The sequence below is a fragment of the Argopecten irradians genome, chromosome 2 (assembly GCF_041381155.1).
Source record: "Argopecten irradians isolate NY chromosome 2, Ai_NY, whole genome shotgun sequence".
Taxonomy (NCBI): domain Eukaryota; kingdom Metazoa; phylum Mollusca; class Bivalvia; order Pectinida; family Pectinidae; genus Argopecten; species Argopecten irradians.
This window is the reverse complement of record NC_091135.1, coordinates 28,395,257-28,411,834: the sequence shown is the minus strand read 5'-3', so window position 1 is coordinate 28,411,834 and position 16,578 is coordinate 28,395,257. Positions and strand designations below refer to the sequence as shown.

At 33.9% G+C, this 16,578-nt stretch overlaps 1 protein-coding gene across 2 annotated transcripts in view; it reads left to right on the top strand.

Annotated features, from left to right (window-relative positions):
- LOC138315025 (zinc finger CCCH domain-containing protein 10-like) overlaps positions 1–16,578 on the top strand; it is a 133,829-nt gene that overhangs the window by 32,168 nt on the left and 85,083 nt on the right. The window contains exon 1 of one of the 2 annotated variants that reach the window (XM_069255741.1): positions 364–852. The exons of the other annotated variant lie outside the window; for it this stretch is intronic. The gene's annotated coding sequence lies outside the window, so the exon portion shown is untranslated. Of the gene's footprint in view, positions 1–363; positions 853–16,578 lie in introns of those variants that run through there. 2 annotated transcript variants of the gene reach the window in all.

The window sequence follows — 16,578 nt, the reverse complement described above, 5'->3', positions numbered from 1 at the left end:
GATATGAAGTGACTTATTTATATAATTATGTAAGTATACGATCATATACACAGTGAATTGTCATGTATGTTAAAATGTAAAGAAAAGCTCTTTGTGTACTTGTATGAAGTGACTTTTACACTCTTCATTCTCGTGACACATTTTGTTTTATTCTTTTTGAGTCCAATTATTTGTCTGATTGTGGTGTAGTCCATTTATTTAAATGCCATAACAGTAGTGTTTTACGGACTCAGACGTACTATCCTGAGGGAAATAGAGACTGTACACTCCCGTTTAGGTGTTGGAACTGTTATTTACTCCCGAAATATGTCCAGCTATAATTACATAAACACTAGCAGCCATTAAATGAAAACATTTTCAGAAGGTGTTAAGGAAAGGAAACAATAGAGGCAGCACATGTGTCTGTGGGGATGTTAGCTCAGCTCATCCGACCAGCAGATGTATCTCTCCATCACACAGACTGGCAGCAGGACACAACCAACAATTAAAAAAACAGACACTTGAATGAAAAATTCAGGTGTGTGTAACTAGGCTTACATAGGGAGAGGAATTCTAAAGGTCTCCTGCAGTGTTGTTAGGTAGTTGGGTGTTCTGTGGGAGCCTGGAGCACATGTCGTGGCTCAGCCTCATCAGTGCTATCCACTGGTACTGAACCCTAGGCTATACAGCCTGGAGCCAGTCATAGTATTGTCAGCCACATCTCCTACACACACCGCTTCTCTCCTGGCTTAAATTACCCCAAAAATGATGACTTATGCTCCCGGAGCAAGACCTTAAAAAGGATTTCCAATTTGGATTTATAAGTGGTGTTCAAGGGCTAGAGTTGGAGAAGATTGGAGTTTTCAATTAAAGGTAAGAGGCAGTGTTTTGGTTTGCTTTATAACTGTGGCTGGCACATATTTTCTCTAAGTTTATTGATTGTGTAGTCTGCTCGACCTTGTGTATCATTCTGGTATGTTGGAGGGAAAATCCTGATGGCTCCTGGTTCTTCGGGTCTGATCCCTAATACTGCCGACCTCTGACCCTGTCATGTCACAAAGGAAGTCTCAGGTCCTGGTGCCAGTATACAGGGGGAATAATCTGCTGTGGATATAGGCCATATATGGCTCTTACCTCTATAGGGTTACATCAATAGTGATTAGTCTGATTGTCAATGAAAATATACCCTTCAATAGCTGTGTTTGTCAGGTTTTGGGAGATTCCTTGTTTGTAAAGACACAAATTTTAGTAGAATTTTAACTCTACGCTATGTAATGTTGACATTTTGATTTAATCAAGGGTAGAATTAGCGCAGTTGTTTTTTTGAATAGCTTACAATCTATCCTTTATCTATGATATACAGATATTCTTCTAAAACAATACACAAATATTTTTGCATACCAGGACTGTATCTTCTTAATGGCAATGGTTACAAATAGACCAATGATAAACTATATAAATGGTTTGTTTTTGTAAAAAAAATGTAGGCTATTTTATGCACTTGAATATTTTCCTATGACAACCACGTGCCTCCCTCACAAAGGCGATGTGGAGTTGTTCAGCTTCAGCCTAAGTATTGTATTTGACATTTGGCAAACAGAAATCTTCAGACAATCGGTTTTCAATGTCTGTGATATATAATCCCCAAGTAACGATTAGGCCGACATTATTTTATGACAAATTGAAGAATATCATGGTGATGGTGGGAACAAGTAGCTGTTGACATTAGATTGGAACTACGTAGAGCTTTCTATAGGGATGCTTACTATATAAATACTGTGTGTTTTAGTTTACTATTTTATTAGCAAGGATTGTTTATGTTTGTATATGTCAAAGGTCTGGCATATATATTGTCAGGTTCTCTCTTCTTAATCAGAAAATATCAGGATCACTTTTAACTAAGAAATAACAAAGGTATTAAAACACCTACATGTGATAACATTTGATCTTAAAGAGAAAAGAATCCTCAGTTTCTTTAAAGGGAAAAATGTATTAGGTATAATGTATTAGATAGTCACACATTCATTTAACGTAATCAAAATTTTGATATGCATTCCTTTATGAGATGCATTACGTTTGTTCAGTGAAATCAATATTTTCCATTATTTGATTTATTTAATTAAACTGAATTTTTAAGGATTTTGTATGGATGAATTTCCTCACAATAAAACACCTAATCCAGTTAAATTAAACACAAATATTCAGTGTGTGGAATTTCTGAAGTATTTTAGCCTGTATTTTTTAATTTTGTGTCTTGAGAGTATCAGGGGAGTGCAGAAAGTGCTCCCTTCCAGTTTTAACTGGAGCCAATCCCTTCAATTGTTTACAGTAAATAAGAACATGTGGTTTACCTTGGGTTTAGTTTCCATGGTAACAAAGTAACATCAATCAGTTGATACACCTCAAGTTTTGTGAATTGTAGAATTTTTGTAGGTTAATAAACCAGCTGTTTCCCATGACAAACACACACAGTATTGTCAGCTTCACCTGAACATACTGTGTGTACGTGACCTGTATGTTTGTTCATGTACGTGACCTGTATGCTGGTTCATACCTTGTGTTCTGTACCAGAGATAAAGTCTCAAAAGTTGTTACAAAAATAACACAAATTATTAACAATAAATTTTATTTTTTTTATCACCTTTGTCCTGAATTTTGGAGAGATTTGAATGAGATGTAAGATGACTAGTGGCCTGGTATCTGTAGAAGGTGGTTCTCCCTGTAATGGATCATCTTGTTTATATGTTTAAACACCTAGACCTACAAATTGAGGAGGATCCACATTACATTTACTTATTGGTTGTCAGTAGTAAACTCAACACAGATTCAATCTGATCATTCAAATAACCCAGGTCACTCTGGTGAAGGTTTACAAATAAACACAGAACAGCAGCATAGTCTTGTACTTCAACCTTGGAATGTATGGTCATTTTGACTGTAACATTCTTGAACTTTAACCCTGAAATTACTGGTCACATATTTACTGTAATAATGTCACAGTTTTACTATGTGTTTTAATCAATTACAATGATAGATCTGTACAATATGTATCTAAGTTACAATAATAGATATAAAATCTATACAATATGTATCTAAATTACAATAGTAGATCTAATGTATACAGTATATATGTATCTAGTTACAATAATACATATAAAATCTATACAATATGTATCTAAATTACAATAGTAGATCTAATGTATACAGTATATATGTATCTAGTTACAATAATAGATATAAAATCTATACAATATGTATCTAAATTACAATAGTAGATCTAATGTATACAGTATATATGTATCTAGTTACAATAATAGATATAAAATCTATACAATATGTATCTAAATTACAATAGTAGATCTAATGTATACAGTATATATGTATCTAAGTTACAATAATAGATATATAAATCTATACAATATGTATCTAAATTACAATAGTAGATCTAATGTATACAGTATATATGTATCTAGTTACAATAATAGATATAAAATCTATACAATATGTATCTAAATTACAATAGTAGATCTAATGTATACAGTATATATGTATCTAGTTACAATAATAGGTATAAAATCTATACAATATGTATCTAAATTACAATAGTAGATCTAATGTATACAGTATATATGTATCTAGTTACAATAATAGTATAAAATCTATACAATATGTATCTAAATAAATAGTAGATCTAATGTATACAGTATATATATGTATCTAAGTTACAATAATAGATATAAAATCTATACAATATGTATCATAAATTACAATAGTAGATCTAATGTATACAGTATATATATGTATCTAGTTACAATAATAGATATAAAATCTATACAATATGTATCTAAATTACAATAGTAGATCTAATGTATACAGTATATATGTATCTAGTTACAATAATAGATATAAAATCTATACAATATGTATATAATTACAATAGTAGATCTAATGTATACAGTATATATGTATCTAAGTTACAATAATAGATATAAAATCTATACAATATGTATCTAAACTACAATAGTAGATCTAATGTATACAGTATATATGTATCTAAATTACAATAATAGATATAAAATCTATACAATATGTATCTAAACTACAATAGTAGATATAAAATGTAACAATATACTAGTTAAATAATAGATCTAAGTTACAATAATAGGTATAAAGATATTACAATAATAGATATAAAATCTATACAATATGTATCTAAATTACAATAGTAGATCTAATGTATACAGTATATATGTATCTAGTTACAATAATAGGTATATAAGATATAAGTTACAATAATACATATAAAATCTATACAATATGTATCTAAATTACAATAGTAGATCTAATGTATACAGTATATATGTATCTAGTTACAATGATAGTATATAGATATAAGTTACAATAATAGATATAAAATCTATACAATATGTATCTAAACTACAATAGTAGATCTAATGTATACAGTATATATGTATCTAGTTACAATAATAGGTATATAAGATATAAGTTACAATAATACATATATTCAATATGTATCTAAATTACAATAGTAGATCTAATGTATACAGTATAATATGTATCTAAACTACAATAATAGGTATAATCTAATGTATACAGTATATATGTATTAGTTACAATAATAGTATATAAGATATAGTTACAATAATAGATATAAAAATCTATACAATATGTATCTAAACTTACAATAGTAGATCTAATGTATACAGTATATATGTATCTAGTTACAATAATAGGTATATAAGATATAAGTTACAATAATACATATAAAATCTATACAATATGTATCTAAATTACAATAGTAGATCTAATGTATACAGTATATATATGTATCTAGTTACAATAATAGGTATATAAGATATAAGTTATAAGATATAAGTTACAATAATACATATATTCAATATGTATATCTAAGTTACAAATAATATGTCTATACAATATGTATCTATAAAGTTACAATGATAGATCTATTTTTTATGTCTGAGATATATTATTGATGAAGTTTCTTTTTGTATAATATAGAAGTTTATAGGTTTGTATCTGTTGTGGAATTATTCCTAATTAGACATTGTACATAGAATGTAATAAACATGAAACATGGCAGTTGAACTGATGGTTACTTTATTATATGCATGGTCAAATCATGAATTGCAGTCACTTATTAAAATGATTTAAACATGCAGCCATACTAAATGAATAGTAGGCAGTTGTTTGATCCACTGTGACAGTTATGGTCTCATATCAAAGTCACAAACGTTTTATTTTATTTTGATAACCATTCCATCTGTAACTTTGCAGAAATGATATGAAATCTTTGCTTATATAAACGTAGATATTTACAACCTGTCAAAACAGGCACCTGCCCTGACAGGAACTTCCTAATTACAAAATATGAGGTTGATCTCATGGTGTTATAGTCCTGGAGATTGATGGTCAGTATTCTGATTGGGATGGTATCTGGTCAGGCATGTGTACTGGTCACTTCATTATCCCAATATCTGACAGCTGACCATCAAACAGTGGTCATTTTCTGTAATGACCTGAGATAGCCATTCATTAGTTTGCCTGATATTTTCTGGCTGGTTGTGCTCATTTCTCAATCCATTATAGATATTGTGCATGATTCAGACCTAATCTTCAGAATAGATAGAATTAAAGTACCTCTGGGTTTTAGTAGATATAAAGTACCTCTGGGTTTCAGTAAATATAAAGTACCCCTGGGTTTCAGTACATATAAAGTACCTCTGGGTTCAGACTAGTGTAAGGTAGTTCGCTCTGGGTTCACACTAGTATAAGGTACCTCTGGGACCATGACAGACTTATATAAGGTACCTCTGGTCCAGACTAATATAAGGTACCTTTTGGTCCAGACTAATATAAGGTACCTTGTGGTCCAGACTAAAATAAGGTACCTCTGAGTCCAGACTATTATAAGGTACCTCTGAGTCCAGACTAATATAAGGTACTTCTGAGTCCAGACTAATATAAGGTACCTCTGAGTCCAGAATAATATAAGGTACCTCTGAGTCCAGACTATTATAAAGAACCTCTGAGTCCAGTCAATTATAAAGTACCTCTGAGTCCAGAATAATATAAGGTACCTCTGAGTCCAGACTATTATAAGGTACCTCTGAGTCCAGACTGATATAAGGTTCCTCTGAGTCCAGACTAATATAAGGTACTTCTGAGTCCAGACTAATATAAGGTACCTCTGAGTCCAGACTATTATAAGATACCTCTGAGTCCAGACTCATATAAGGTACCTCTGAGTTCAGACTATTATAAAGTACCTCTGAGTTCAGACTATTATATGGTACCTCTGAGTCCAGTCAATCATAAAGTACCTCTGAGTCCAGAATAATATAAGGTACCTCTGAGTCCAGACTATTATAAGGTACCTCTGTTCCAGACTAATATAAGGTACCTTGTGGTCCAGACTAATATTAGGTACCTTGTGGTCCAGACAATTATAAAGTACCTCTTAGTCCAGACTAATATAAGGTACTTCTGAGTCCAGACTAATATAAGGTACCTCTGAGTCCAGAATAATATAAGGTACCTCTGAGTTCAGACTATTATAAAGTACCTCTGAGTCCAGTCAATTATAAAGTACCTGAGTCCAGAATAATATAAGGTACCTCTGAGTCCAGACTATTATAAGGTACCTCTGAGTCCAGACTGATATAAGGTTCCTCTGAGTCCAGACTAATATAAGGTACTTCTGAGTCCAGACTAATATAAGGTACCTCTGAGTCCAGACTATTATAAGATACCTCTGAGTCCAGACTCATATAAGGTACCTCTGAGTTCAGACTATTATAAAGTACCTCTGAGTCCTGGAGTCAATCATAAAGTACCTCTGAGTCCAGAATAATATAAGGTACCTCTGAGTCAAGACTATTATCAGGTACCTCTGTTCCAGACTAATATAAGGTACCTTGTGGTCCAGACTAATATTAGGTACCTTGTGGTCCAGACAATTATAAAGTACCTCTTAGTCCAGACTAATATAAGGTACTTCTGAGTCCAGATTAATATAAGGTACCTCTGAGTCCAGAATAATATAAGGTACATCTGAGTTCAGACTATTATAAAGTACCTCTGAGTCCAGTCAATTATAAAGTACCTCTGAGTCCAGAATAATATAAGTTACATCTGAGTCCAGACTATTATAATGTACCTCTGAGTCCAGACTAATATAAGGTACCTCCGAGTCCAGACTATTATAAGGTACCTCTGTTCCAGACTAATATAAGGTACCTTGTGGTCCAGACTCATATTAGGTACCTTGCGGTCCAGACAATCATAAAGTACCTCTGAGTCCAGACAATCATAAAGTACCATTTTACTCTGAGTCTGGACTTTTATAAAATACCTCTGAGTCCAGACTATTATAAGATACCTCTGAGTCCAGACTAATATAAGGTACCTCTGAGTCCAGACTATTATAAGATACCTCTGAGTCCAGACTAATATAAGGTACTTCTGAGTCCAGGCTAATATAAGGTACCTCTGAGTCCAGACTAATATAAGGTACCTCTGAGTTCAGACTATTATAAAGTACCTCTGAGTCCAGTCAATTATAAAGTACCTCTGAGTCCAGAATATTATAAGGTACCTCTGAGTTCAGACTATTATAAGGTACCTCTAAGTCCAGACATTTATTAAGTACCTCTGAGCCCAGACTTTTATAAAGTACCTCTGAGTCCAAACTATTATAATGTATCTCTGAGTCCAGACAATTATAAGATACCTCTGAGTCCAGACTATTATGAAGTACCTCTGAGCCCAGACTATTATGAAGTACCTCTGAGAGCCCAGACTTTTATAAAGTACCTCTGAGCCCAGACTTTAATAAGGTATCTATGAGTCCAGAATTTTATAAGGTTCCTCTGAGTCTAGACTAATATATGGTACTTCTGATTCGAGACTAATATAAAGGTACATCTGCGTCTAGCCTATTATAAGGTACATCAGAGTCCAGACTCATATAAGGAATATTTTAGTCCAGACTATTATAAAGTTAACCTTTGGGTCCATACTTACATTAGGTACCTCTGAGTCTATACTTTTATAAGGTACCTCTGAGTTGATACAGCCTAAATACAGAATATTTGGTTCCTCTTGATTAAGGAATGATGAGAATTAATGGTAAGGACATAACTCTGTAAGTTACAAGTCACTAGCAACAATCTGTAAATTAGGATGAGTCTTTACAGATGTCTGGACATTTAACCAAGTTATAAGTGTACCAGTAATTTACACTTCCCAACCTCGGACCACATTCCAAACATTGCAATATTATCTTGAAAATTTAGCAATGACTATGATGTTCATCCTGTTGTAAATAGGCAAATTTCATGAAAAGTCTTTCCTCAATTTAAACAAGAGGGCGTAATATCTCTTCCCAAATGTAGACTTCAAAACAAATGTGATATTCTGTATTCCTCCATTATGCAAGCTAATGTGATAGTCAGACATAAAGATTGAAAATGACCTTGACTTACGTTTTAGAAAATAACCTTTGCTATTCAATACTGCACTGTGTTTGACCAACTCTACTGACACTTAAACGCTATTAAAGCATGCAAACTATGTCAATGCCTGATGAACTAATGACTTCCATTTTACTCTGGTATTTCACGTCCATCCAGCGAGTCTGATCGGCTTATTTATTTCACCCAAACAATCAACCCTAATCGGATAGAGCTTACAAATACTGATTTGGAAATATTGGTAGGAATCTGTCTTACAATAGGCAAGTGTTCTGTGCTTTATGTATACATACATACATACATGATTGATGCATATTTTTGTTGATTTTCCTCTAGAAAACATGCAGATCAGTATTCAGTCTGCTGTAATATTTCTACTGCCCTAATGTGTTTATATTGTATAAAGCCTTCCGACACTGATCTTGGATAAGATACATATGAGACACATTCCTTCCCTACACCTTGGAGACAATAGATATGAGATACATTGCTATTCTACACCTTGGAGAAGCTTAGACACATGAGATACATTCCTTTCTTACACTTTGGAGACATATAGACTGAGACACATTGCCTTTCAACACCTTGGGGAACTTACAGATGAGACACATTGCTTTCCTACACCCTGGAAACAATTATAGACATGAGACACATTGCCTCCCTTCCTTGGAGACAATAGACATGAGACACATTGCCTCCCTACCTTGGAGACAATAGACATGAGACACATTACCTCCCTACCTTTGAGACAATAGACATAAGACACATTGCCTCCCTTCCTTGGAGACCACAGACATGAGACATATCGCCTCCCTACCTTGGAGACAATAGACATGAGACACATTACCTCCCTACCTTGGAGACAATAGACATGAGACACATTGCCTCCCTACCTTGGAGACAATAGACATGAGACACATTACCTCCATACCTTGGAGACAATAGACATGAGACACATTGCCTCCCTACCTTGGAGACAATAGACATGAGACACATTACCTCTGCCTTGGAGACCATAGACATGAGACACATTGCCTCCCTACCTTGGAGACAATAGACATGAGACACATTACCTTTGCCTTTGAGACAATAGACATAAGACACATTGCCTCCCTACCTTGGAGACAATAGACATGAGACACATTACCTCTGCCTTTGAGACAATAGACATAAGACACATTGCCTCCCTACCTTGGAGACAATAGACATGAGACACATTGCCTCCCTACCTTGGAGACAATAGACATGAGACACATCGCCTCCCTACCTTGGAGACAATAGACATGAGACACATTACCTCCCTACCTTGGAGACAATAGACATGAGACATATTACCTCCCTACCTTGGAGACAATAGACATGAGACACATTGCCTCCCTACCTTGGAGACAATAGACATGAGACACATTACCTCCCTACCTTGGAGACCATAGACATGAGACACATTGCCTCCCTACCTTGGAGACAATAGACATGAGACACATTGCCTCCCTACCTTGGAGACAATAGACATGAGACACATTACCTCCATACCTTGGAGACAATAGACATGAGACACATTGCCTCCCTACCTTGGAGACAATAGACATGAGACACATTACCTCTGCCTTGGAGACCATAGACATGAGACACATTGCCTCCCTACCTTGGACACAATAGACATGAGACACATTACCTTTGCCTTTGAGACAATAAACATAAGACACATTGCCTCCCTACCTTGGAGACAATAGACATGAGACACATTACCTCTGCCTTTGAGACAATAGACATAAGACACATTGCCTCCCTACCTTGGAGACAATAGACATGAGACACATTACCTCTGCCTTTGAGATAATAGACATAAGACACATTGCCTTCCTACCTTGGACACACTAGACATGAGACACATTGCCTTCTTACACCTTTGAAAAGAAAAGCTACACACGATACATGTTGCCTTCCTACCTTGGAGAATATGAACCTTAGACACTTGGCCTCTCACCTTGCAGAAGATAACAGGACTCATGAAGCTTGGCCTGGTGTGTTTGGTCATGCTGTATTAGACTAGCGTTGACAGAAATTGATTTGTAATATCCCTAATGATACCAGTAAGATTGACATTGATTTCTCAGACTCGTGTATACACATGGGTTCAACATACACATATGTGTCCAATGGTCACTTCACATCAGAATGTATCATAGATTTCCCAGGAACTCTGGAGATTGCTAGCCAATCGGCAATATCCCAGAGGTATAAAGTGAAGGGAGCAAGGCTGACAATTAGTGGAGAAAATCTCTACAATGACTCCATGTCATAGGGTAACAAAAAATCACTGATTTATCCTTGTAGGCTCCTTGGAATATGGCCTTGTGGGTAAGGTGTCTCTGGTGGAGGCCATTTCTCTGATGACTTCCCAATAGTCTTATAAACCAACTACAGGTTTGTCCAACTCCTACAGCTTATATATACTGTCCTGGCTCAAATTTTCTTCAGAGTTGAATTCCCTTGACTTTAAATCCAATAGGATGATTTATATCAGAAAACCTAGTGAGTGGTGACCATTGATTCAGCTATATAATAAGCATACAATTCTGTTTCAGGAGGTTGTGACTTAAATCTAACTTCCATGATCTTTTTCTTGGTTTATATTGACTTAATGTTTAATGGAATATTGGCGGTCGTGTTTGCTGGCCTGATCTTGTGCCTACTTTTCAGGTTATAAATTTTCTTTTTTGGTGTGTACATGAGGATGGCAGATCATCACATTCGTGATCCAGCACAATCATTCCCATGATAGATTTGGTCAAATTATTCATTCTAAGAAGATGATAAATTCTGGCAATCTTTATACGGAGCTGTTCAAATTATTTATTCAAAGACATATTCGTGATGTGCCCGTTATCATCTTTGTGTGTAGTATCAGCCGTATTTACTTATTCAGAGGCGTGCGCTACTGTTCTGATAGTTTTATCCAGCAATATACATATCATTTTACCATATTTACTCTAATATACATGTCTAGTGTTCACAAGTAAAAGGGGTCCGATGGCCCGAGGCTATAGAAAATCTGGTCGGTCTATGTCAAATCTTATCATGTTGGCCCTATTGGCTATGCAATTTGGACATATGAAAAATTCTTTTATTCTGCATCCATGGACAAATTCTGATTTCGATCTATGTTTAGTGAAATGCTTGACAAGGATGAAGAAAAAAAGTTGTTGTGAAAAATCTGTGAATTAAGCAATTTTCATTGTTTTTTGCTGCATTAGTAAACAAAACCTTAGAAGCATTACAATCAATCTTATGGTCTTTTCATTTAACAATACATGTATGTGATGATATAACGGGTGTTTGAAAAAATGGCTGGGGCCATAGAATTTTCTTCCACTGTAGACCGATTGTCTATGGAAAATTCACAGTCACTTTCAGACACTGAATGTCTATCTCCGTTGTTGTTATATCATCATACACATACAATTCTAAGTTTTACAGCTGTTTACCATTTAAGGTATTGTTAAACAAAGACAAATAGTTTTCAGTGTAATTTGCATATTTAAGATGTATTGTTTTCACATTGTGTGCTATGGTAATGAGTCCATCCTGTCTGGTAAAGTCTGATGATGCCAGTCTGTCCAAGCAAGTCATGTATCAGGTCCAGTCCACAATTTATTATTGGTTGATGCAACATCTATGTCTTATGCAACGTTATTTCAAATTTAGCTCTTTTTTTCCCCTTACACTATATATTGTACGAATTAAGAATTTACAAATATTTGTATTCATCATTTAATGACTTTTAAAATAACTGTTACATAAAATACCCGATGAAAATCTTAAGAGTTTTATTTGTGTTAATTTTGATTTATCAAAGCACAGATAATTTCAATACACTAAAATTACCTTACCTTCCTGGTTGGTCCCTACTTTTAGAAGTGTGTAAGCAGTCATTTTGAACTTAATTGTGTTGTCGGCTGTGGGATGGAGACAATTGATTCTATTACTTATTTAGTATGGCAGTTTATTGATCGTCACAATCTTCCCTGTCAACTTCACAGTGACCCACCGTTTAAAAATTACTACTGTTCAAATCAATATACCACTGGCGAAATCATTAATCGCTCTACCATTGAACTTATCCTCTTTTGTCTCAGACAACGGCATTTATCCATGTCCATATTTCAGCCATCATAGAATAGCGGATTTACCTACTTGAGAAAAGACATGATATTTATTCAATATGAAACTATTAGGGTAAATGACAAATTGAAATATTGATGTGATGTTTGATGTGAAGCATTCAAACAGATGAAATACTATAATATATTTAGTGGGAGTATTAACATGGGTGAAAATGTTTTGCAGTTTCAACTCAAATTGAAAAAATCTTCTGGCAATAAGTTTCACAATTTTCCTTTCAGGGTATATATGATTCAACCAGTTCTCAATATCTCATGAATCAAATTTTTGCATTCATTTAGCAATGACCTGTGAAATCAAGAAAGTAACTGACTATATGATATAATTATGGCCTCAGTAACATTAGCATCAGTTTGTCGGTTTTACAATTCCCACAAGTCTCATTGTGGGTCAAACTTCAGTTTCTTATTAATTTATCAATCACTATAAATCATGTTTTTAACTGAATTATTTAATACATATCAGCTAAAACGATGTGAAGTTAGGAAATTATTATTCTTATGGTATAATACTAATGGCAGTTTATTTTCATTATGTTTATGTATGAGTATATTGTGACCTAATTAATATAACAATTTCAAATGGACAAATGTTTCCTCTATCACAAGAAGATACAATATGAATATACCACAGCCTCCCAAAACATTATAGACATCCATACATGCAACACATTAAACAGAACGTCCTTTAATGACCTTGGCTATCTATAGGTAATTTCTACTATCCAACCAATTCCATCAAGACGATCATAAGTCTATGTACCAATAGTTGTATGATTATAATTTCCCAATTCCACCTTTACTCATAGAGGGAATCATACATGGATTGTCTTTAACTTGTCACAAAAAAAAATACAGCTTTCATCTCTCAATCTCTTTGGGAGGATATAAATTGTTTTTAAGAAAATTTGCCTAAGCTGTAAAATGAGTTATGATACCTAAGTACTAGTATATCAACTACTTTCTTAGAGTTACAGATATGATACCTCAGTTTATCAACTTTGTTTTGTATATATTTACAACATTTTAAAAGTTTTAAAGATAAGAAACTTTTCTTCTTCTTCCTATGTTAAATTCTGCACCATTTTCAATTACATTTAAAATCTTATATCTTTTCATTTGAAAATTCTCTGTAATAATTAATTAAATTAATTAAGAATCAATTCAATGTTTCAAATAAGATTAATTTGTCCTAAAAGTAGATATCGTTCAAGTGTGAATAGCTCATAGAAACAAATTAAACTGTACATTTCATATGTAAAAGGTTCGTAAAAGGGTCGGAGATCTGTATCATTATCAGACTTACCGTCAATCGATCGCGACATTTTGTGACAAGGAACACTTAATTCTGTGTCCTCGATACTTTGATAAAAACTAGTCAGCAATGGTATTATGAAAGAGAATGATTAAGTATATAATACTATATAAAATTATAGCGTTTTGAATAAATAATTCAGATGAAATGCTCCACTGGGCCTGCTGTTCGACGACACAGTAGAACAACTGCTATTAGATTGTATCATATTAAACCTTGCCAATTTTTACTGTCGATATGCGCAGAAATTAGCACTTGAAAGACTCCAAATGGGCTGAATTTTGTGGGTTTGTTTACATTATATGTAAGACTAGAACACAGGTAAATGATGAACACTGAGGCTCCTGCCACGCCATACCTGGATCTAAACGCTTTCAGATAAAACGTTTGTTGAAAATCAATTTGTGTAAATGATAGCATGGAGTTCTTCAGTCTGTATGCATGGCAATTATCACCCTCGAGAGATGAACAAATTTACAACCTCCATAATTTATTGCAGAAATTTCGTATAAAACACAACGATGGATTCAATGTTTTTATCATTGCTGACAAATTGAAAGTTACAATAAATCGAAACAGGGAAAAATATTAATATATGCCCTGTGCACATATTCATAAATCTTATAGTTTTTAGATTAGAGGTTCAATAAAAATCCCTCGGAGGTTTCCTCACATTCTCTTTGCTGTTTAAAACATATATATAAGTCTGTGTGGAGTTTGCGAGTTACACTGCTTTAACTATTACACCAGTAATTTATTGTTATGCTTTTGTATATGCCCCCTGGTAAAACATCCATTTTTATGGCGGTTTTTACTCAGTTCCGACTTTTGGACTTGAATTCCCATCAGCGATCCTACTTGGTGCCAGATGATATCTGTGTTTTAGATGTGTTAGTTGTCTGGGCCGTTTCTGTGCAGAGATTCCTTCTCTTGTCGGCCACACATTTTCTTTGTTATCATCAGTACAGTATAGATCTCCTTGTTTACTATCGATGGGTTTGTGAGGGTGCGAGGTAGATGATGCTGTGGTTTGAACACCTAATTGACTAATTATATTTCTCCCGATCACGACAAAACCGTCTACAGAAACACATATAACTCACATTCAATCCAATTTACTTGTATACTCTTCTCTAACATGCAACTATCTGTCAGGCATATTATATACATACAAACTGTTGATTTGAAAATAGAATTAATGACTGTGAGAATTAAATGTATTAGGAGTATATATCCTATATTTCATTGAATATGTATACTTCATGTCATTTCTAGAGTAGACCCATTAGTTGGATGAAATTAGGTCTTAAATCTAAAGGATTTCACATTTATCTTAGTAAGAAATAATTATATTAAAGAAATGATGGTACTGATTTGTGGTGAAACAATCTCATCCTTTATCCACCACCAGGGAATGAACAGTAAGTGTAGATATATATAAACCTCAGGATACCATCTAAGTCTAATAGCTTAGATCTAATCAGTAGATTCTGATTATAAAGAAAAGAACAAATGAAAAACAAGTATTAGCTTCCCAAAAAGCTAGGTGGGCTACGCTGAAGCTTAACCCTTTGATTGGACAGAATATGGAAATTAAACAATGTATGATGATATTGTTTAGCAATTCTAATTGTTCTGTTGAAAGCCATTTTAAAATTTGTGAGCTTGTGTTAGTGCAAGGTAGCCAGGTCTACTTTTGCTTCCAACAAATTAAAACGGGTTTTATGCAGAGATTGCTAAGCTCAGAGAAAAGGAAAAGAAAATATTGAACTTAATCTAATATGTTTCTATGTTAATTTTCTATGGTCCGTTTTCATTCCGCTTTTAGTATGTACTGTCATCCCGCATTTTAGTATGTTCCGTGTCACGTTAATAATATGTCTGATTATTAATGTTACATGATGGTGATCTAAATTAAATAAGAAATATAAAAGTAATGTCTCGAACACGGTATACTACTAGTCTACAGATATATTTGTTCCAACTGTAAATGGAACTAGATTTAATTAAAATGCCCGATTAATTTCTAGAAAATCCTTATTCAGAATACTTTAACAGATGCAAGCGCACATGTGACCATGCTTTATCAGGAAGATGGCGTCCGAATCCGGACAAATTAAAGTCTGTTTCCGTAATTCGTTTTAATATTACTTCAACAGGCAGTGCTTGTAACACACCGAACATCCATCTGATTCAAGCATTCTTGCTACATGGCTATCCTGCAAGATGGCGTGATTTGCATCCGATTCTAACTGCTACGCCTCAAGCGGCGTAGCAAAAAAACTAAATCTGATATGTAGTACATGTGAAGGAAAAAATTAATTTGAAAGTTTTAGCCTCAATAATCTTCCGCAATAAAACAGTTTCTTGGTCTGTTGTGGGAAATTCCAGTATAGAAAAATATTGGATGTACTTTAAGCATGAGTTGTTTAAATTAAATATATGGGAGAATATTCAGAATCAACACTGGACAGTTTATGTTGATATTGTATGAAGTATTATTTTTTTATGAAGATTTTATTAAGTTCAATGGTTCTGGTCAGAAACATTAAGTCCTGTATTGCTTTTTAAAACAGTTTAAAAATCA